Source organism: Mycteria americana, chromosome 17 (assembly GCF_035582795.1).
Source record: "Mycteria americana isolate JAX WOST 10 ecotype Jacksonville Zoo and Gardens chromosome 17, USCA_MyAme_1.0, whole genome shotgun sequence".
NCBI lineage: Eukaryota > Metazoa > Chordata > Aves > Ciconiiformes > Ciconiidae > Mycteria > Mycteria americana.
The window spans coordinates 12,845,801-12,869,703 of NC_134381.1; the positions used below are offsets into that span (position 1 = coordinate 12,845,801).

The 23,903-nt window shown below is 43.4% G+C and overlaps 1 protein-coding gene across 2 annotated transcripts in view; it reads left to right on the forward strand.

Annotated features, from left to right (window-relative positions):
• Positions 1–1,523: 1,523 nt before the first annotated feature.
• The window catches only part of NEK6 (NIMA related kinase 6), a 69,420-nt gene continuing 47,040 nt past the window's right edge, over positions 1,524–23,903 (forward strand). For both annotated transcript variants that reach the window (XM_075519880.1, XM_075519881.1), the window contains exon 1: positions 1,524–1,660. The gene's annotated coding sequence lies outside the window, so the exon portion shown is untranslated. The remainder of the gene's footprint in view (positions 1,661–23,903) is intronic.

Consider the following 23,903-nt stretch of genomic DNA (forward strand, 5'->3'; position numbering starts at 1 on the left):
TCATGGTGTCCGACTGTCTTCGCTAGACAGCTGAGTGTGGCACCAGGACACCTGAAGGAATCTGGAAACACGTAAAGGCCAAGGCACAGGACAAACGGTCTGACACCGTCAGTCACGCCCCAAAGAACGGGGCTCCCTGTGTGTGCGTGGTTTCCTTCTGGGTGCCTGGCGTTAGTTAACGAACCGGGCTGCCTTGGGCTCCCTCCCTCCTACCTGCGTTTCCCATCGCAGCTGAGGCGGCAGCTGTAATAAGCACCACACTAACGCTTGCAGCAAGGCAACTAGTCTTGCTTAGAGGACTGATTTAAAGAAAGAAACAACCTGTATTATTTTAACTGGCAAAGGGCTGAGTAGAAATGAAGGTGTACTGGCAAAAGGTGCTTTTGCTTGCCTAGCGTTTCATTTGCCGACTGCTCTAAGTCATGCCAGCATTAGCACTTTCTGCTATGACGGCACCAGGAGTTTCCCAGTCGTACCAGCAAACACCTTCTGATGGAGCTAGGCCTTGGAGCACAAAAGTTGGCAAAATATGAGCAATCATGTTTCTCACCAGATGTGCTGCTACCCTGCGCCTTTCGCCCAGTGTAGACAATTAGACGAGACCTGCTAGTTTCATTTTTATTTATTGTGAAGTTCACTTTCAGGTTTTTGTTAACTTGTGAAAAATCCTGTTGAATGTCAAGTTCAAATTTAACTTAAAACATACCGAGTACTAACATCTGTCTTCATCTGCAAAACACAGCAATTTGCGAGTGAAGGATTTTCCAGCTGAAATGTTGGGTGTATTTTAGAGCCAGCCCCGTTCAGACCCTGCTCCTGCAGAGGCACCTACACGCGTCGCTTTAGGCGTGCGGCCGCGGCGGTGAAATGCACGGGATCCATCAGCGAGGCGGGACCCGAGCGCCCAGCGGAGCCTGCCCGAGCCACCCTCCCGCAAGAGCGCCCCGGACGACCCGCAGAGAAGCGGCGGCAGCTCCGCCGCTGCGCGCTGCCCTCCGCTTCGGCCGCCGCCGCCCCGCGGCTGGCCCAGGCGGCGCGGAAGGCGCTCCTCCCGGGCCCGCCGCCCTGCCGCTGCAAACGGGGAACCCCGCAAGCAGCCGCCGGGTCGTCTTTCAGGGCGGGGGGAGCCGCGGGCCTTTCTTCCGACACCCGGGGCGCGGGGAAACCGTCGTTTTCCGGGGGAGGAAAGGCCGCGGCGGCGGTGGGAGGGCTTCGCTCACGCTCTGTTCCACAGGGGCCGCCGGGCTTCGGCGCTAACGCACCGCGGGACGTGGAAAAAAACACCCCCCCCCCCCCCCCCCCCCCGAGGAGCGGGACCGGGAGCGGGAGCGGCCCAGGTACGCGGCGCCGCGGGTGCCGGCGGCTCGGCCGGGCGGGCCCGCAGGTGGGCAGAGCGCCGCCCGGCACCGCCTCCCGCCCCGGCCCGCCGCGCGCTCCCGGCCCGCCCGGCCTGCGTGGCAGCCGGCGGGGCGCGCGCCCGAGCGGCGGCGGGCAGCGCGTGCGCGGGCGGCGTGCGCGCGCGGCGAAGTTGTCTGCGGGACGCGGCGCCGCTCGCTCGCTCGCTCGCTGCGGGGGCCGCGGCTGCCTGCCCGCCTCCCTCCCCCGCCGCGCCTCCTCCGGGACGGGCACCGGCGCTTCTCCGCCGCCTCGCCGGCCGCAGGTGAGCACGACAGGGCCCCGCCGCCGAGGGCCGCCGCCGCTGAGGGCCGCCGCCGCTGAGGGCCGCCGCCGAGCGCCACCGAGGGCCCCGTGCCGGGGGTGTGCCCGCCGCGGGCCCCTGCGCCGCGCGGCCCCTCAGGCGGTGCTGCCGCGCCTCCGCCGGCCCCCCCGGCAGCCTCGGCCGGCCCGGGCCGCGGGTCGAGCGAGGGGTGGGAGGGGGCGTGCGGCCGCGGCGCCGGGGCCGCCGAGGGGCGTGCGGGCAGCCGTCCCGGCGCGGGGTCCGGGCCGCGGCGCCTCGTGGCCTTCCTTCTTGCCGGAGCTGCCGCGCCTCCGGCCCCGGGGCCGACACGTGCCCGGGCAGGAGTGGGAAGTGAACGGGAATGTCACCAGAGCTGTGAGGGCTGGCGGGTCGTCATCGGCTCCGGTCGGGGCGGTGTTGTCTGGCAGCGTTAAGATTTGAGCGAAGTTAAAACTGTTATAAAAATACGACTGTTTGCGCGGTTTGGTGTCATTGCAGGTTTTTTTGGAGGTGTTTGGGGGCTTTTTTTACCCATTAAAGCAGTCGTGCTGCCAAGCACACATGCCCCGGCCGGGCCGTTCCCCTACGAGCGCCCCTCCAAGTGTCGCTGCCCCAGCGGGGAGCGCGGGATGCGCCTTCCTTGGTTTGTCTCCCCTCTGTGAGATCCCGGGAGCTCCTGGGGCTGGTGAGAGAACCCCGGGAGCTCCGGCAGTCCCTGGGCCCCGGCCTGAGACCCTCCCCAGCCGCTTCTCCCTTATGGTCGCCTGCAACTGCAGCTCCTGGCGTTCCCCCCATCCCCTCCTGGGAGAGGAGCGTACCTGTTCTCGGGGTGCTCTCCTGTGTGCTCTCTCAAAAGATAGGCACTCTGAGAGAAAACCAGCGCTTTAGGTATTACCACATTGCTTTTGAGGGAGCACGTTAGAGCTGAACTATGAAATACCCCCCCCCCCCAATGTTATTCTCTCAAGTGTGATTTATACTTGTTTAGAATAATGGTGGATTTCTGAGCTCCATCTGTTTGTCTGTCTGTTCGCACACGCGGAATATTTCTGCCAATGGTGATTGCCTACGGCATTATTGCAGTATAAGTAGTTTGATAGGAAATATTGTAGCAATTAGAAGTCCAGTGATGCAAGTTCCTGACAGATTATGACTGTCTTGCAGTGGTTCCTTTACAAGTTCATTTTTGTGAATCATTGTAAGCAACCGTTTAACTTCTGCAACGTTTCTACAGTTTTTACATTTTGAGACATCTCTTGACATTGAGACGAACTCTTTCCACTGTTGTTTTTTCCCTGTCCACATTCTTTGCGGCAGTCAATTCTTTTAAGCAACAAGAGAAAGAAAAAAAAGAAAAAAAAAAAGGAACTTGTTTTAGCTGAGAATGTTGCTGCCCCTGTTTCCTATGGTGCTATGCCTTAGGGACCTAAAAAAAATGGGGGCTGGGAGGAACTTTTATTGTGGTGGAAAAAGAGCATCTTCTGTGGGAAGTGAGATTTCTAGACGGAGCGTGAGTGACTGCTGTCACCCTAAAGGAACTTGTCAGAACAGAATCGACCTTTTGGTTTCTTAGCACCTGCGACGTATAAAACACTTCCGCTTGTTTTGTGTTCCCTTCTTCTGGAATTCTGTTTCTTGACAAATACACGTTTTACGAGAGAGGATGGACGTGTAATTTGACTACAAGTTTTAAGATACCTTTTCAGATTCTTCAATATTCATTTTGTTGGGAGAAAAGAAGGTGAAAATGAATAACTTGGACTCCAAGCCCACACTGGGAAACAGATTTTTTTTTTTTTTTTTTGGTAGTACTTGCCTTCTGTTATCCTACCCGAAAAGTTTTATGTCAATATATAATACTTAAATCTACATTGAAAATATGGAGCCTACACTGGCTTTCTCATTTCTTGTAATAATTGAGGCTGTACTAGAGAAAATGGGAGATTCACCTTACAGCATGCTTTTTGGCTTCATTCAGACCTACCTGTTGGTCTGAAGGCCTCTTTCGATGGCTTTAAAGAGTCTTTTGCATACCGAATGATCTATTAATGATTGTTTACTCAGGGTAAAATGGGTTGGTTTTTTTTTGTATGGGGATAGGAGCCAGAAATACCTGTGTGGGTTTTTCTGCTGGTCTACCTCTGCTTTCTTAGCTGTAAAATGGGGGTAGTTACCAACAAGTGCACGTCCCGCACACCTTCAGAACGCACTTTCTAGATGTGTAGAAGACGAGTTAGTGGATGTACTTTAACATCTTTTCCTACTTTATGTGGTGCCAGATATATCTAACCTCAAGGCTATGAAAAATGTATACACAACAAACAACATGGCAGCACAGACTAGACCATGTGAACTGGAGCGGCCAGCAAGTGGGGCAGGCGGTAAAAATCAAATGTATTCATTCTGAATTTAAAGCAAGAAAATTGACTGTATGTTGCTGGAGGAGCAGAGGAAGTACTAGAGGAAGATTTCAAAAATGAAATTATGAAAGTGGGCATCAGTATGACCTCAGGGGCCTGACTTTTGCTCTGTCCTAAATGAACACCTAGTTGGGATACAGCCCTTACAGAAAATGAGTTTAATAGCCCAACTTGTGTTTTAGCTTTTGTCATTCTGATTTGCTTTTCTGAGATGGTCTGTTTATAGAAGAGGTTGTTCACGCTTGTTTATCTCCAGCAAATGAGAAAAATAAATACGTGGAACCTCATTTTAGTGGTTGGGCTCCTCTTTACCATTGAGTGACCATGTTTTTAAATGCAACTTCCTCAGCATTACTATGATTCAGCTCTCATCTAGATAGGCAGTGGCCATGATGCTCTATATGGTTTGAGCACAGAATTATGATTAAGGAAGTTGTGAATAGCCATTCTACCTGTGACACACACTCCTGCATTTGTCTTGTAAACTCACTTAACCAGTCTGTTTTACCTTTTATGGGAATGATGGGGACTAATTCAGTGTACACCTATTCACATGCTTGACCAGGTTGTGTGTAGGAAATTATGTGATATGTGTCTTTGTATCCGGTATAAATGCAAGAAAAACATTCTTGCAATATCGAAAGCAAACACTAAATATTCATGCAGTTGAAATATAGTTCATAATTGGCTTGATACCACTCATCACTGAAGACCCTGAAAACATGGCTTTTGGCAAGAAAATGGTGACCCACTCTGCTATTGGTTACACGACAGGCATGCCAGCAGAGGAAGCTCACATGCATCCGTGCCACGCTCTGTGGACCGGACAAAATGGCCTTTCCCAGTATAAAATCATGCGGAAGTTAAAGACTGTCTAAAATGGACAGAATTAACGCTTTGTCCTGTTAAAGGCAGAGGCCTTGAAAATAGTTTCTTCTGTTAGGAAGTCCTGTTAACACCGTGTTTATTATACTCACCCTTCCCTTTGTAAAGCTTTTAATACAGGCATATGCAAGTACTCAGCAAGTTCCTTGTGCTTTTTCATCGGTAGATCTCTTAAGTGCCCTAGAAGATAAGTATGGTTTATCTGAAAGCTGAGGATAGCAGAATCAGGAAGATTTGGTATGTTTCAGCGTCATGCAGAGTCTCTAGGTGGCTGAGCTAACATCAAACAGCTTGGTGCTACCAAACTGGACGGTTTCCCTTGTGTTCTCTGTTCCCCTGGGCTGGCTTTCTGAATACTGGTGAGTTGGCTCAGCTGACTAAATTGGGGTAAAACTAAGGAACCAAAAAAGAAGGAGGGAAAAAGCCAAAAAAAGTTGGATTAAATAAGAGAGTTGAACCACTTTACTCTTTGTGGCTGCTGAAAGGGCGATCTGTGTTTTCCCTAGCTGTGTCCTTGCCTTTTCCCAGAGGGGAGCTGACCCGCCGAGGGATCAAAGGACTGCTGCAACGGAGGGGCTAGGATGTGCACCAGGGAACGCCGGCTGGACCCTTCTGGCCTGATGCTTTTAAGGGAGCAGTAGTCTGTCGCCTGCAGTGCACGTTGGATGTGATGTGATGTAATAGGTCTCTTCCACTTCTGAATTCCATGCTTTACTGTTGAGCTGTGTCTCTAAAGTTAAAAGGAGGGGAAAACAATAGTATCTAGGAGATAGAAGAAGCATGTGTTCAAACTGAGAGGTGATGTTGGCCCAGACAGTATTTTTCTTTTTGAAGAAAAAACAGAAGCCAAAAAATTTGCATGCAAGATCTAGATGTAAAACTGACTTTAAAATCATAGCCTTTTTTCCCAGCAGGTTGAAATTGCTGCAGTGTGTCTAAATTACATAGAAAATTAAGCTGTATAAAATACTTGTTTAAAAATTTCTTACGGGTTTGGGAGGGGTGTGTGGAGGTGTGTGCATTTGTTTTTAAAGCCAGATTGGAAGCTTCTGTCTTTAGTTGGCTGAAATGTAGGACAGGGAGAACCAAGGTTCTGTGTAAGTGTGTGACAAAGTGGGCAGTTCTAGAGCTTGTAAGCTAAATTTTGTTTAAAAACAGAAAACCACAGGGAGTTATTTTTAATAGTGGTTTGAATGCAGAAGTCTGTAAAGCTGTCAAGTATTTTTATGGGTAGATAGGTCTTTTTCTATCTTGGCTTATTTTTCATATGCATATTGGATTGGATCAAGATTACTTCAAGTTCTAACCTGTGCTAAGTATTTAAACATCTGGGCTTGCTGTAAGCGCCATTGCTGTACGTGTGTGAGAAGTCTCTTGGATTGTTTTTTAACATTTTAAAATATTTCAGAAAAAAATATTTTTTTATTCAATTAAAACAGTATATTTAGCTTCCAGTGTTTAGTTGTATGGTACAGCTTATCATGTGGCATGATGCAATAAATCGCAAATAATTTTACGGTGTCAGTACAATTAAAGAAATTAAATTTCTAAAGTGTTTACTTCAGCTTGGTGCTACTTTAAGTGTCTGCTATCATAGATTCCAGGCAGTGAACAGCTGTCTGTCGCAGATGGGAGAGGAAAAAAAACTTCCCCTTAGCTTCTTACTTCTAAAAAGGTTTCCATATAAAACCAGTAGTAATGTAATACGACCTTTTAGTCAAATTTGAGTTTCCTGTTACACGTTTAAGTGAACCGACAGCAGACTCTATCTATTTGAAACCAAATGGTGTAAGTGAATGAGACTCTAGGAATTTTGTACTCCAAAGCGTTCTTGAAACCTCACAAATGCTTGTTTAGTAATCAGAATGCATTATTTATTACATCTCAACCCCCCCCCCCCAAAAACCAAAAAACCAGACTTGCAGGTAGTTTATGAATTACTTCTTTAGAGTCTGCTGTGTTCCAGTAAGATAAGGTGGTATTGTCTGTCCTGTTCTTGTGCTGTGTTTTACACAACAAAATCAGCTAGATTAGAAACTGTCAAGGAAGCATGTAGCAAATCTGTATTTTTAATAGAGTCCAAGTGCAATGAAGTCTGAAAAAGAGCGGGTGTGAAAGGCGTAATTATTTTTGTTAGAGTTGAGTGTTTTCTGCTAAGATGTCAAGATGGCAGAAGTGGAGTTTGTGCACAGAACTACATGAATTTAGTTTTAGATTGTAAATTGGATATGCTGTTCTATGAGCTAGTACACCATGGCAATTATAAAACTTATTAAAATAGTTATGACATGTCTGATCACAAAATGCAGAAGATGGTAAGATTGTTCTATTTCAATTAAAAAGTTGCTGTGCTGGCATAAAGCTTTTTCCCTTATGGTTGTTTCCTCACTATGTTGGGGTTTTTTTTCCCCCTGGACTATTAACAGGTATATTATATTCCCTAGGCACTTCTTAAAGTTTCTGTGTTTATTTGCTTTGAGTAACTTAGGTCTGCAGTTCTGGACTCCAAACTTTGTATGTGCTTCACATGATGAATCAAAGTAGTTGCCAAGCCATCCCCTGCCTTTGGACAGACCTCGGGCACCAACCCTGACAGACCAATGCAATTGCTTTTTAGGAAGGCAGTTTATTTTGTCGTTTTATCAAAATACTGACTGGTTTTGGTCGTAATTTCAAGCAGTTCTTCTGAAGCTATTCTGATTTCTCTGTTGGGAGCTGGCAGATGCAGCGGTCCGTGCATGTTTCAGTTCACCATGTCTTTAAAATGTGGCTGCACCTCTGGACTGATTTATCTCAATATAATGTGTAATATGCCTTTTTTTTTTAATTCAGTGGATGGATTGCTTGTGTAACATCAGCTGGAAATTGTGTTGAAATGTTGTTTTTCCAAGCATGGAGATGCTGCAGAGGCTGTTCCAGAAACCCCTTTTGGGAATGAGCCTTCTGGTTAGGGGCAAGAGATGGCTCCCGATGTTGTGTTGCTGGTGGCAGAATGATGTGCGGGAATGCTCCCTGGCACATTTCAGACAATGCTAGTTCGGTGAGCTTAAACCTCTCATAAGCCAAGCTAACTGAGGAATCAAGGGTAATAAACCCGAGTGTGGCAATGCTAGAGAAAAGGGCAGAGATTCTCCTTTGAGGAGGGGGGTGATAATGTCTTGTGCTGCCACAGCTATTTACAAAATGAATGGCTGTCAACAGCCTGGCTGGTGCGTCCCCAGCCATGCATTTCAGCATTGCCAGGAGACAGCTGAGGGACCTTCCTGAGGAGGTCTCAGTGTCTTGTTTCAATGCAGCATCCCACCTTTCGGGCCCGAAACATCCTTTGGTATTTGATCTGGGTGGGATTCCCCAGGACTGGTTATGCTGTCCGTTTGGGGGACGCTTTTGCCGTCCTGCTCCTCCATGCGCTATATCCAAGTGAGTCATAGTCGCCTCACCTAGTGCGCTAGTATTTCAGGGGTCAAAAACCGAACTGATAAGGGCTGTGACCCCGTGCCCAGCCCAGCCTGCTGACGGAGCAGGTGTTGCTCCACACCCTGGGGAGGATTTGCAAGTCTTTCATTTTGCAGAGCTCAGTGACAGATACTGTTCTCCAGTTACTTTTGTTGTTCGATCTTTGAGAAGCCCACTTGCTATGAGGCGGGAACTATCCACCAGCCTGTTGAAAACTCATGGCGTGCATGAAGTGGAGCTTTAAGTCCATGCTGACAGGAAAAACGTGTGCTGGATAGTTGGGATTGCTCCCTCTTGGAGACGGTGTGCTGGGAGGTAGCACAGCCCAAGCTGTTTCATCCATACTCGCTGCTCGGTGGTGCTCGCTTCCAAGGCAGCCGCTGTCTCCTGGCGCAAGTGGCTCAGGATAATACAAGTTCCAATTTGTCTTCTTTCCTTAGAGCCAACTGTCCTCTTTTACTTGGGAGAGTAACTTTTTTCTTAACCTAGGGATTTTTAAACTGTGGAGTTGGAGATCAAAATCGCTGCAGATGGTGCAATAATTGGGGAATGTTGACCTACAGGATGGATTGCAACTTCACAGTACATTCAATACGATTCCTTTCAGGAATTTCAGTTTAAATCTCTGTCCTGTTGTTAACCTGGACACTTGTCTTTGCTGTCCTGAAAAGGAATGGGTTTTCTCCTTGTTGGAACATTTTGTTTCTTGCATAGGAACACTCTGAATGTCAAGCCTGTCTTGGAGAATTTGTGATGGGTTCTGATTCTCGGGGCATACGTATGTTATTACAGCGAGGAGATGGGTAGAAAAGCTGTAGATACTTTACGGTTCCTTTCCTCCTAGAGTAGGGACTCAGGGTAGAGTAGGTATCAACAAACATGGACACAAAAATTCCCTCCTCTTCCATTCATGGAAGTTCTGCTTTCATTCTTTCATGCTGTCAGTATTTTATTAGCTCTTCTGTCAAAGCTGTGCAAAACGTAAGTCTCAAAAATGTTAAACTGGAACAAAAAAATCCAAAAAACCTTGAAAAGGTTTTTAAAAATACATGAATGTATTCCAAAGAAGCAAGTAAGTCACAACTGTGTGTGTCTGTATGCTACCCTTTAATCAGTTGGGAAATCTAAGTGGTGACTTTCAGCTGTCACTGTATTAAGAACCAGTGCTGCCTTTTGTGGCAGTCTGTATATACTGAACTCAGTACTATGTAGTAAATATTCTTGCTGTGTTTTCATTATCATTCTACTTAGAGTAAGTGCTTCTTGGGTGGGTATTACAAATCTGTTAATCTTTATGGTATTTATAGGGTAATTTTTAACTCTGTTGAGCTCCTTACTTCCTTGCGGGTCAATTACTCAATTTATAACATTATGTCAGTTGTAAGAACTTTACCATCCAAGGGTAAACAGTGTTGTGTATGGTTCTTTACCTGTGTTTGCTCTTAGTTCTTTGTATATTAAGGTATGCAATAACTTACTCTGTGACTTATTTATTGGGATTTCTTTTAGTCTCCCTGGTTTGTACTGTAAAGTGACTATGATGACTTATTTTAGCTTTTGTGCTTCATCAGTAATGCAGGGAGAGGGATAATGTGCAGCAGGTCTCTCTGAAGAAAAGACTGTTAATCACGTTTCAGCTACTTAAGTCAAAAGTGCTGCAAATAATGTTTAAATATTTTTGATTGTCTATTGATGAAACAGATTACTGTAAGTCAAACATTTTGCTGTGTAGCAAGCACACAGTTCTCTAGGGGAGGGTTTGGCTCTGTAGTAGGGAGGGATGGCTGACTTGGTTTTAAATTCTCACTGTAGTTGTCCATGTTAAAGTGAAAATCTGCTCCGACTCGATGGGGTTTCAGTTGGCCTATGGAAAGATAGAATAAAGTCATCTCCCGGCAGTGGAATTTTTCTTCTTGAAATTGCCTTTCCCCTTGCTCCTTTTGCTACTGCCAGCATTGCCACAGCAGTGTGACCTGATGGTGGTGATCCTTGTGTAGCAAAGGGGCATGCCCTCCTTCTGTAGCATTTTACCCGTTGAGAATAAGTTTGGAGCTGTAGGGTGGGAGAGAGGTACGTGTTGTCAAGAAAATTGCTGGTGACTTGGAAACCCTGGGTTTGGGGAGCATCCATCATTGCTCATGCTAGCTCTTGGAAGCAGTACAACGGTGGGAAATTTTCTGGAAAGCCTAAGGTAGGTAAGGCCAGAGATGCTAAATAGTCTAGTGCTGAAGTCTCTTCCTTTTGTTACCTGTGAATGCTGACGTGTAATCTGCTGGCTTTTCTTCTCTTATGCTTTTGTGTTGTATATTTTCAAGATGGAGCTTCTACTGCAGAAGCAGGTTTCAGCATCTGTGATGGCTTTTTGAGGATCTACTAAGTCCCTGAAGGAGCCTGTGTTCTTGTTGCACTTTTCTTTCTTCCTGGGGGTAAACCATGATTCATTCTCATGGACAAACAGACCGTGGAGCATTTTTGGTGTAATGTACTGTAAATTGGCCCTCTCAATGAGGTGCATATTGTTTTCAAAGATTCAGCCAGGTTTTTTTGGAGTTGGTTGTTTTGTAAGCACATCACACTGTGGTGTTCCCATTTTTTGTTCCCCCCCCCCCCCCCCCCCCTTCTGTTTACTTATGGATTAGAAAAACGTCAAAGGGGTAATGAAGGAAACAAGAACTTTATTTTCAGAATAGGAAGGTCAAATATTTACTGCCTCAGTGTCATTCATTCCATCAATAACAGGGCAATGAAAAACAATATTTCAGCACTGCTCGGACCATCTGCTCCTAGTGACTTCAAAAGGTGTGCCTAGATGTGACTGGAGTATTTGGTTTTACATTTTCCTAAAGGCAGCTGTGTGTGGGAGCTCTGTGCTGGTGTCTTCTCTCCAGCACAGTGTGGCCGTGGCACGGGTCTCTGAGGTGCCCTCCTGCCTTTTGTCAGCTTTATTTTGGAGTTAGCGGGACTGGCAGGAGAAGCTGGCAGTGTCTTTCCTCCGGCTGGTGTGCGAGAAGTTGGTCAGCTAGAAAAGCTTAAGTGAAAGTGAAGCCTAGGTTGGCAGGAGATGAGTATTGTGTGTGTGTGTTTAAACAACCTGTTTGCATGTGGTGCTCCAAAGGAAGCAAACTTTGAAATGAATCATTCATCACGAGACTTACCAGACTTTGCTGAAGTCGCATGTTATCTTTCCTATTGTTCATCTGAAATTGGGGACAGCTTGAGTGCCAGCTTGCTTGGTTTTTTTGGTGTCATAGATGGCACTAATGAGTTTGATAAAAGCAGCTAGATGATGTGGGGAATATAGTTTCCCTTTGGAGACTGTCTCTAATTTGTTATACAGGACCATATTTAAATTTATATCTAGTCTTAAGTCATCAGGCAGCAGTAATAACCAGGGTAGCTTTTGTTCATGCATCCAATATGTGGAATTAATTTCCCTCCAGACTCAGTTGCTGTTGTCCATAGTTTTTCCTTCACGCTGTTACCATAGCATGAAATATTGGTGCTTGCAAGTACATGGCTGTACATTTTGCTGAGAGCATGTGGCAGTTACGTCCTTGCGTGGACTAACCATCATTTTACTAGTAGGCTTTTGGCTTGGTTTAGATGGTAAACTCTTCAGGGAGTGAATTGTCATGCATTGGAGCTGGGGTCGCTAGCTGCTGTGCCGAAGCAACTCTCCTTGCCATCTCCCATGTTTTAAAGGTTAGGTTTGACCTTTAAAACTGGACGGTGTGGTCCTGCCTCTGCCTCCCTACACCGAGGGTTTGCATTTCTGAGACTTTGGATTCACCTTTCTCTTGCCTTGGTTTGAGCTGAAATAGTCCGCATCTGTCAACTGACTGGTAGCTGTTGCAAATTCATTAATAAATATTTTCTGTTTATTTAAATATCTTATTTTTCTCCTGCATGTTCCCCTTTTCCACACATTTACTCTTTTAGAACAAGTTGTTATGCAGCTCTTGGTTGTAGTGTGGGAACTCTGTCCGCTCACAGGAATGTGTGCTACTGAAACAGCTTTGTTGTTTTTATAGAAACCTTGCCCACACACTCCTTTTGCTTTCCAAATGCCTGTAAATCCCTGCAGGATCCTGCTGACATCACTGTGGTGATCCACGTTTATTTTGTGATACTGTCTAGGGGTTAGAGCAATGTAGAGTACGGAGTCAGGACAGGCGTGTGTTGCCCCCATCTTTGACTCCAGTCAAGTCTGGACATTTAATACAGCAATCCATGTTATTTCCAAATAAATTGCTACATCGCTATTCATTTCTTTTTTTCTAGGAGCTCTTGAAGCTGGTTTGTTTTACATTAGGTCAATTTGATCCTTTGCTGTCACTGCTCTTTATAATTTTTATTTTTCTGCTTTTGCACTTGCTTTGCCCGTGTTGCTTGCTGCTTCACAAGTCGGGGAGAGCTGCGCGTGGATTTTGCTGGTCTTGAAAAATTATTTCTATTGATGAGTAGTAGTGTGTTATTCACAGGTATTAATAAGGTGTCAACATAATTTGCATTGATATTACTAAACCATACTGTAGCTTATTTTGGAATACTGTAAATACTTGTGTTTCTTTTCTGAAACAAACCTTTGTGTTTGTGCAAGTATCTGATGGTAAACAGTTGTCTTTGAATGCTGATGAACTGGTCCATGGTAGATGTTTTCGGCTGTGTTCTGCGTAATTACTCTTAAAAACTGGTAATTGGAAATGATTTCTGGAATGAAATGAAAAACTGGATAGTTGGAAATGTAAATTTTACTTAGTTCATGGTTTGCTAAAAGCTAAATTGTATTCTATGCCTCAGCTGGACTTTTTTGTTTCTTTCTTTTAATTGCATTAGCACTTTGACCCTAAGTACTTCTCATCATGGCTGTGGCTGAGAGGTATCTGGTGGTGGATAGAACAGATGCTGCATTTTGGAAACAAAATGTAAAGGCCTTTGCAAACGTCTGTTAGTTCTTTGGTTTCAAGCTCTCTGACACAAGTGCTGCTTTTGTTATTATCTGAAGGACTGTGTAGTGTCTGCAAAACAACTGTGTTTTTTTCCCCCCCCTCAGTTTTAGGGGGAAGGACAAACCAGGGCAGGGCAAGTCTTCTCCACTCTGCCGATTTCTTGTACCTGTATGGTGAGAAACTGCTCAGTCTCTGGTCAATATATCGCTGTAGAGCTGGGAATGTCTGAAAGGCACCTTGTGGTACAAAGCAGAGCTTTTTCAGACAAACTGGAAGTGAGACTGTGGAGCTGTTGTCTTGGTAAGTAAAGCGTATTTTTTTTCTAGCTCCCTCAAATAGGTGAATTTCTGTTCTAACAGCATAGTATTAATCTGAGATCAATGCAGTGTCTTGGCACTTCCTTCCCAACCTCCCCTGACTGCAGGGTGGGCAGGATAGAAGATTTTTGTTTGCATGAGTAAGCTTACAGTTTTTAATAATCTGATACTACTGAGTTTATGCTTCAATATTGAAGCTTATTAGAATAATAGAAATTTGTTACATAGAGGGCAGAATATAGTGTGAAATGTGATTTGTCTCTTATACAGAGCTTGCACATTTAGTTATAATTTTCTTGAAAGGTTAATTCCCAGTTTCTCTTCAGAACATTCTGTGCAGGCCTTTCTGTAGCAAGAAAAAATTGGACCCAATTTAAATAGACAAGTCTTGTGAATCCTGAAAGAATTTGGGCATTTAGCCCAGGAAAGGGAGAGTTCTCTGCAAGAACTTCATTAACCCTGTCTGTCATCAAAATAAGTAATAAAAGTAGCTATGCAGGCTTTATAAAGAACAGATCTTTTTTGTTTTACCCTGTAGCCTTGATCTGCAAGGCACTGGTGAATGAATCTTGTTCTTTAAGGAAAACTGTGCCCATGTGGGAAAGGAGATGGAGATGTTACATACAGTGGTATAGAAGTGTGGATATAAACTAAAGAGCTGCATTAATTTTTGGAAAACTGGTGCCATTAGTTCCAGATACTCAGGAACGTGTAGGGAAGCCAACTATTTTGTTTAGTATGGATAAGACACCTTATAGTGATATTGATAATACAGTCTTATTCAGCATATTTTGAGGTGGAAAAAATACAAGCATACTTCTAACATAGCTATTTTTGTAAGTCGAAAAATGTTAAATCTTTTTACTCGGGGAAGAGTTTCTGCTTCCGGTTGGCTGTTACTCGCGAGATCCAGATGCTGTGACAGCTCTCCCTGCAATGCTAGCATCTGGCTGCTTGGAAGTTTTGCATAGGGTTTTATGAGGTGGCTTTGAAGTCGCCGTTGGATTTGAATCATATGAATCCTTAGATGGGCTGGGCTGCATAATTCTCGGCATCATTTCCTCTTACTTCTGATTATGAGAAATGTAAATACTTCAAGCTGTTGCACTGATGTTTTGAAGTTGGGTGAACATGTATCTGTATCTATATATATCTGTGTCTTCCTCCGTTCCTTTTCCCTGTACTTGGACAGATATGTTGGCTACTAAAGACTCAAGTTAATGGCTCTAGAGATAAACTGCATGAACAGAGTGGTTACAGCAGGTTTCATGGATTTTGAGCCCATCTGACATGGGCTTGCTCTTTTACTTTGGTCTGCCTAAGCTTTCCTCAAACATTTGAGAAATTACAGCAATATTTCAGAAGTATCTTTGTGAGGTTTGCTTAATATCTGTCAAGTGCTTGGAAGTGTGCTAGTTAAACGGTATTTATCAGTGCTAAGTGGTGGTGTTTCTAATCACGTATGTATATATGTATTTATAGAAAACTGTGAGGATTTCGGGTCATACGTTTGTGAAGCTTTCTGAGAACAGACCAGGCTGAACAGTTCCCACGTTCGGGTTTTGGGGCTGTAGCAGCAGAGCTTATTTAAAATTTTCGTTTTGTACTTTGGATGTTACTTCTGTTTTTGTCTTACTGACTTAAGATGATCTGTTTGCTTGTGCTCTTGTTTGAGATGGCTAGTTGCTAAAGGTGTCTTGATAGGAACAAGCTGTGGAAGTAGTTTGGATTCTTAGTTGTGTGTGGTAGAAACTTACTTTAGGGATTGGCTTAAATTGGATGTTTTTGCCATAGGTTGGGAACAACCAGTCTTCCCTACTACTCAATTTTTGGGTCTTCTTTTTTACAAGGGCTCTTCAGATGTTGATCGAGAGTGGAAGCTGTTTGTATTTCACATGTAGATTGTCACCTTGCTGGTAGTACAGTAAGTTTGCTTACTTATGTGCAAATAGCTGATTGTTCCCTTGATGCGGAAGGGAGACCGCACAGCCAGCGTGATAATGAAGTTGACAGTACTGGTACAGACAGTGCGCGTTTCATAGCTGTATGTGATGTTACTTATTTCAGTTATGATTTAATGATGTGAAAATGTCTGGCAGTTTCTGTGAACGTATACGTTATGAATATATTTCCAGCCTATATTTAATCTTTCCTTCATCAGAAATGAATGAATTCTGAGAAGGATAACAGAAGTGTTCTTAAATAATTTGGCTTCAGGCTTGAAAGCTTTATTGCATTATAAATTAAAAGGTGAGCATGTTGTTGCATGCTTAGTAAGCAATACAGTAAAATTCCAGGTAGATTTAGTATGTGTTTATTTTTAACATATGTTTCGTTAGCACCAGTAGTGGCCTGAGAGGTCTATCTCTAATGTTTCAAAGGTTGTAAAAATGAATATAGTTGGAAGGCTCAAAATTGCAACTAGAAGAATATAAATTCTTACTCTATCTGAAACATACGTAAGTGAAAACTAGTTGGGGAAAAATGCAACCTGCTGTTCCTGTGCTGTCTTTACAGTATTATCTCTCTTCAGAGGAACTATTGTCACTTTAAATGCCGCTGACCACTATCCAACCTCAATTTTGGATGGGAATGTGTATTTGATATTTATCTACATCTTACACAAACATTGTACATAAATATTTTACATGTGGTGTTGCACTAGGAAATTCTGTGCAGTGAAATAAGAGGTAGGAATAGCCCAGGTAGGCTGGTGGAAAGGAACATTTACCTTATCACATTGATTAATTTGTCATAACTCTAAATCACCAAGTACCCTTGGCACTGATCCTAGGACTGTTTAACAGGAGCTGTGTGAAACCATCCCTTGTAATGGATGGATTGAGCTACATAGCATCTAGAGTGTATTCAGAAGACACAAACAATTATGTCTTTTGATTTGGGACCAAGTTCTGGGGAGCTGATACTACAACACAGGGGAAAAAAAAAAAACCAAAATCTAACCGTTAACTTAATTTGACTTAACTTAACTTAACCTTTTTAAACCGAAATTATAACTAAGCTAACTACCTTCCTGGTTGTTGGTGAGAACTGATGAAAGTAATGGGCATATGAAACGTTCTATCAAATTTATTGTATAAACTCAAGTAGCATCTTCAGGCATAGCAATACAGTCGGGGAGGGGAGAATACTGTGTCAGAGCTTGCTATTTTCAAGTCATTTTGCTAGATTTGTCCCCAAACTAGAATACAGAGTATTTGAAATTATAATCTTGCTTGCTTAAAATGGGAATGTGGACCTGAGCTGGATGTAGAGAGTGATTTGAAAGAGAGCGGGAAGTTTGACACAGATACTTAATCATTGGCAGGAAGCATTTGTTTTATTGACATCTACAGTGAGATGGCTCCAAATAGCTTAAATAGTTGACTTAATGTCATTTTGCTTCTAGGTATGGAACAGTGAATTACAGTGTCTGTCACAGCATTTGTTTAATGACTATCAGTTGTTGACATAGTATGAAAAAGCTCTAAGGCTTTTCAGTCATTTTACTAAAGCATTCTCAGTTAGTGGATTTTCAGTCTTTGAGAAGCCAGCACTGTTACTGGCTGTCGAAAATCTAGTTTGCACAAAGTCTTAACAAAAGGTCGGCACAAAGTCTTAATACAAACCCATCTGCACGTGCTTTCAGGGTAATTCCAACGTTTGTAAAATGGAAGGTGTGATTTGTTACAAATATTCTCATCCTTTTTAGGGGTTTATGAATTGCAGGTACAATTTTCACTGCGGGCTGTGACTTGCTTTCTGCATTTTGATTGGGCAGCAGCTACTTGTAAAATTTTGAATATGTAAATACAGAAATATATTTTTGTATTTTCTTACTGTGAGGCCAATTCCATAGTTTGAATATTTGTAACTTCTATTAATATGAGTTATTTAAGGTTGGATGAGGCTACACTTATGAAAGTTTTCAAAAATATCCATCTGTTGAATGAAACTCAATGAAGGTTGAGTTAAAAAACACAGCTGGGGTCCTTAGTACTTAAAAATACTGATAAAATTTTACTTTGAAACACAACTATTGTCTTTACGTGTGTTTGGTGACTGATGCTTTTATTACTTTTAGTACTAGATCCAGGGCCTACCCTTTAAAGCTTCCCTTGATATTAAAGGCTGGGGAAGTTGATTTCTGCTAGTTTTCATTTGTCCTTTAGAGCTTACGTCAATGAGGATGAGTAAAGTTATATTAGATAATATATTAGCACTTTGGTCATGGATGGCATTACTAAATCTAACAAAGATGTATAACTGAGTGATCTTAATATATTGTTTTTAAGAGTCTGTTCACACTTCCATATATTTTATGCTTTCTCAGGCTTTGCAGGTGTACATAACTCATGCTGTGTTACAGTTGCATGTGTATATCTATACATATGGTTTCATCTTAATGCTAAGTCTAAAATTTTGAAACTATTTACTGGTGATATATCTGTACTCTACAGTTCTATCTTGAATTCCCTTGTTGCAACCTGGAGCTGTTGGTAAGACAAACCGTAGAGTCCTTCCTTTGCGGGGCTGGTGGTGTTTCACAGAATCACAGAATCGTATAGGTTGGAAAAGACCTTTAAGATCATCGAGTCCAACTGTAAACCTAACACTACCAAGACCACCACTACACCATGTCCCTAAGCACCTCAGCCAAACGTCCTTTAAATACCTCCAGGGATGGCGACTCAACCACTTCCCTGGGCAGCCTGTTCCAATGCTTGATAACCCTTTCAGTGAAGAAAAATTTCCTAATATCCAGTCTAAACCTCTCCTGATGCAACTTGAGGCCATTTCCTCTTGTCCTATCACTTGTTACCTGGGAGAAGAGACCGACCCCCACCTCTCCACAACCTCCTTTCAGGTAGGCAGCCTTGCCACCGCAGCGCTCTGGCCAGCTGGGCACTGTGGTAGGCAGCTCTTTCTGAACTGTTTTTTACTGAATTGTATTACTTAACTCTGCTCTTGCAGCATTTTCTCCTGTCTCATGCATTTCAGTGGCATTCCTCATGTTGTTTCCTCTAACATTCATATTCATATTTTTTTCAGTGTTGGCAGGTGTGTATTTCACATTAACATGAGGGTTTTTTTGGATGTTAGACTGCTATTTGCTTATGGTAATTTCCAGTCATCATAAGGTGACTGTTGAGAGAGATGAGGAGAGAGGAAAAAATTGTCAAGCATTTACAGTAAATACTCTCTGCTTTTGGAAACGCTGTCAGAAGTTTAATTGTTAGGTTCAAGTAAGTTTGTCATGTGCCAGACAGAATCAGTCTGCTGTAATGAACGGGTTACACACTTCACCAGCAAAAAGGGAGAGTGAGAAACCAAGGGATGCTCAGGATTTCCTGTCACCTTGCACTGCAGAAGGAATGGGGTAGGCTTTTTAACCTAGCCTGTAATTAGGTTTTGCATGGAAGCATATATTACGCGCTTGCTTTGCCAAAGCTCTTCAGTATGATGGATGAGATTTAAAGGTTGATCTGACTAAATTGCAATGAGAATACTAACGACAAAGATATTTCTGTTGTGAACTATTCCTACCAGACATCATAGCTGTGACAGAAATGGTGTAAGATAATGGACAATAAAAGTCACTCGAAAATAATACTCTCCTAGGATTGGACTGCCTTCCCCACGGCACGTACCCTGAACCAGAGCGATAATGTAAACATAAGCCAAGATCATAATTTAAATATATAGGTAATCTCATATAGTATCCTGACAGATTTATTTTATGAGCAAGCAAGAGGAAGAATATTATTGGGCAGCAGAGAGGAAGAAGGTGTTACTGATGTGGTGTTGTTTATTTTGTAAAATAGTTTGCGTCGCTCCAGTCTTTGGGGAGCCCGCAGTGAACAGCGTGCTGATGGCTCGGGGAGGTGGCAGAGCCTGGGCTCCACTGGCAGCGCCTCCGCTGCGGATACTGACAGCTGACCTAGGAGCCCGGTTTATGTGCACTGCCAGATTTTATTCACTGTTAGTCTCAATTCTTTGTATATTGGAAGCCTCCAATATCTATTACAGAAGAGCCACTCTGCGCAATGCCACCCCGTGCTGTGTCCCTGACCGGTGAGGATCGGTTTAGCCGTGGCTGGAGTGTTTGGGTTTGCTGGCTCCTCCGGTGTTGTGGGCAGCAGCAGAGCTGAACGCGAGGCGCGGGGAAGGAAGCAGCTGGTGCGTCCTGCAGGAAGGTGCAGTGTTGGTACAGAAAACGGTTGTAACACTGAGCCCTCGTATGCTGCTTTGCTGTCTACTTTAGAGGTGCATGGTCCTATCACATTGATTATGCATCTGGGAGCAAATCACTGGCCTGTAGTTGGGTTTGAGGCATCCAGAGGCACACGGTGATGCCCGATTAGACTAGTCACAGCTGTTTCACCAGGCCGGTTTAGAGAGGAGCTGCACCTGGGGCAGTAGGGTGTGTGAGACTGAACGCCAAGATGGTGATGAGGTTCTGCTCCTTAATGAGTGTCTGGTAACTAATGATCTTGGCCTTTGCTACCAAGTGCCCTGGGCTGTTCAGCTCTGAGAATCCCACCTGTCAGGTACCTGCAAGGTACCACGGGGTTCGATGGGATTTTGTGCTTTGGTTTGCTTTCTACTCATTCATGCGTCAGAGGGGCGGCGTGGGGCGTGAGGACAGTTAGGTACCCAAAGAGGAATTGCAGCTTGGGACGTGGTAGGGGAGCTGACTGCATGAGAGGGTTTTTATTTTCCTTTGCTTAGTAAAAACTACAGGTTACCTGTGAATACTGCCACTGTATGCACTGCTGCAGTAGTAACTACTGCAGAAGGGTGACAGTAAGTGGCAGGGTGCTTAAAGACTGTGATACATTACTGCATGGGTGGAGTCTTTTCTTTTTTAGGTGTTTTGGCATAGTTGGACATACATTTTGTGTTTCTGCTTTTTTCATTGTTCCCCTGTGGAGTGGAGGGCACATGGTGACAGACAAACCTACATCAAGTTGTAGTTTGAGAGAATAAGCCGCTCATCCCACGTGGGCTTTGGTCATATTCCCCACTATGTTGTTAAATTTATCTGAATTCTTACAGAGTAACTGAATTGCCTGCAAAACTATTGAGATATGAACCTGAAGAAAACGAGGTGGAAGTTTTTGGTACCTTGGGTATTTTCAGTGCATTGTTTTCAAAATTTCTCAGCTTATACCGTAAGATCTGTTGGGAGGAGTGAAGCAGCTTTACACTGCGTTCCATTATATATTCTCAAATACTTATTTATTTTAAGTTGTCCACTGATTTAATTGGAAATCTTTCACTTCCTTCCATTGTTTTCAGAAGCTGTTTCCCCCAGGGGATCAGGTACAGGCAAACAACCCTGCACCATTCAGTTATATGGGAGCTGCCATTTTTTGTGTGTGGCTGTATGCTGCCATGATGTCTGTCTTGTATTAGAAAGTTAAAAGCTTTACCAAGGCAACGTATGTCTCACTTTATTTGTACTATGCAGCTAAGTACTGATATTTTAATAATTGGAAATAGCAGTGGATTCTGTATTCATGAGAGTTCCCTCTGATTTTGGTATGACAAATGTACTTTTGTGGTTGGTGCAGAGGGAAGTGAGCCTGTGTCTGTTACTGTAAAACAGAGATGGCATATATACAGGGTGATTGATTTTGCTAATGTTGAATGATCATAAACTCCAGTATTTGAAAGTAACCTGAACTGCTGACACTTGTGCAGTTGTAAAAGTTATTACATTGGCTGGCAGCCAAGCCAGGTAATTTGGAATTTGTCTGGCTGATTAAAATTGACCCCAAATACTAAAACAACTGAGATACATCCTTAACACTACTTGGCTGGAATATCCTGGAAGTAATGCTGCATCAACAGAGCTTCGGTGAAATCTTCCTGCCTGCGCTTCATTTACCAGTGGCACAAACGTGATTGTCTGCTCCGCTTACCCACTCCTCTCTCCAGGACTGGAACCCAATTGCTATGACTTCTTTTCTTTTTTAGTGTATAGTTCCCAAAGCAGATAATTGCTTTTCTGGAGGTAGAGGTAAATGCTTCAGTTTTGATTAAAATAGGGTGGAAATCTGTCTTCAAAAGCTGGAAAATGCTGCAAGAGATTTTGTGAACTGTATACAATCCTTCCTTTTGTGTGTGTGGATTTTTGAGGCATATGTGTTATTGGGCACTTACGTGTACGAGATACTTGAGTATTCGTAGTCATTCCAGAAGGCTGTTAGGTTGTTCTTGTAATGCCTTTCACAGATGATGATCCTGTTCTTTTGTCCACTTTCTGGAAAGATATGTGATGCTTTGCGCAATTTAAAAATGTTTTAATTTACTGTCGTGGTCAAGACCCAGTCTGAAAACGTTTGACCCTGCAAAGCTTCTTAGGAAATTTGGAAGCAGGAATAAAAAAGCCTGTCACTTGAGAAGTAAAAGTGCAGAGCTAGAACAATGTAAAGTAAAAAAGTACCAATGTTAAGAGAACTTATTCCAAGACCTCTTATTTCCTACTATTGTCTTTGGCTGTTTAAACAGATTAAAAAAAAAATCTTCAATTATTTGTCTGCAACTCCTCCCCTTCCATCCCCCCCCCATTTGATAATAAGGAAGTGAGACTGAATCTGGAGTGTTATTGTCACTGCTTGGTTGTGTGTTGAGGAGCTTTTTTTTCTTCCCTATTTGATTTCTTTGATGCTGTATTGTGTCAATGATACTGTTGCTGCGAAGAAGTGACATGTAAAGTAAATTTGTTGGTCTTGGTCCAGTTGTTAGTAGAGTTATATCCTAAATACACCAGGATAGTAGATCTATTTTCTCCCACTTCTCATGCAGGTCAAAGACTGAGTTAGATGGGGAGACATAACTTTGGTTTAGACATGGTGACCAGTGGTTCTAGATGTTGGTGAACTAAGTGTTGCATTTAAGATTGCTACTTAAAAAAAAAAGATTGAAGGAAAATTCATTACCTCTTAATATCGCTGTCAGTTAATGAGACATTACATGCTTTAACTAAGCTGAAATGTTATATAGTTCAGCCTTTTTACTGCAGTGTGGTTTACATTCACATGATGCTGTATGTAGAAACAGCTTCTTTTAGCGTGAGATACTCCTGACCCGCATAGCCTGAGTGAGGTGGGAGGTTGTAACTCATTCAAGTAACTTTGAGAAGATCATTCCTTTTCAAAGGAATGAAGATGCAGCTTTTGGTGTGCTACATCTCATCCAAATGCTTATGTTAATTACAAGGAAGAGTTTCATGGTAACTGTTGGAATCCATTAACGTACTTAACGTACACATTGTGTAGCCTGAATGGAGTGATGGAGCAAGGGGTGGCTAAAGAGATTTAAACATTTTTTATGTGTTTATGGTTTTCTTCAGTAGTCTAAAATAACTCCTATCTAACATGTTGCAGCTAATATCCAACCTAACTTCAGGATTAGTAAAATGTAGCTCAAAATGTGGTCGCTTCCTCAGGAGAGTGCCAGTAACTGGAATGGGGGTGAAAATCACTGGTTTTAAGCAGTTGTATTGGACACTCTCATGTTCTTTCTTCAACATTTTCATGTTTAAAAATATAATTGCAATAGTGGTTCTGTAGTTAGACTTTTTAAAAGAGAGAATCTCAAAAAAACACCATAGAATTTTGTAGAATTACAATTCTGTGCAATCTGTGTACCTTTTTTGACATAATAAAGTGCCTGTGTGCTGTTGGCTGCTATTTGAAGACCCTCCAGGAAGTCCCTTCCTGGGGATCCCCCTTCCAGTCTACCTATGACATGTGCTTGCCCATAGCCCAAGAATAGCCGAGCTGACAGCTTGGAGCAGGACACGCTGTCCCGTAGGTGTCAGCGGGCTTGGAGCTGGTGTCATGTGAGCTGTGCTGTATCTCTTTTCAAAGCCGGTATTTTGTTCTTACTTCTTCCTTTGCTTCCAGCTGTAGTGCTTTAAACAAACCCAAATACTCCGCCTAATACATTCCCATACACGCTCGTGGCAGCTAGGCTGTTCTGAGCTGTTAATTGCCTTCCTGTTGTCTAATCCCTCACGGTAAGTAATTGTACCTTGAGTTTCCTTGTGGGAGCTGGAAAGTTACGGTTCTCTTAGGAATGTCCCAGATTTGTGTCTGATCAGATGGCTCGGGTTCTCATATTCAGAAGTAACTCCCTTTTCTCTTTCTGAGCTTTAGTCCTTTCCGAAGGCAGGTCGCAGTAGACA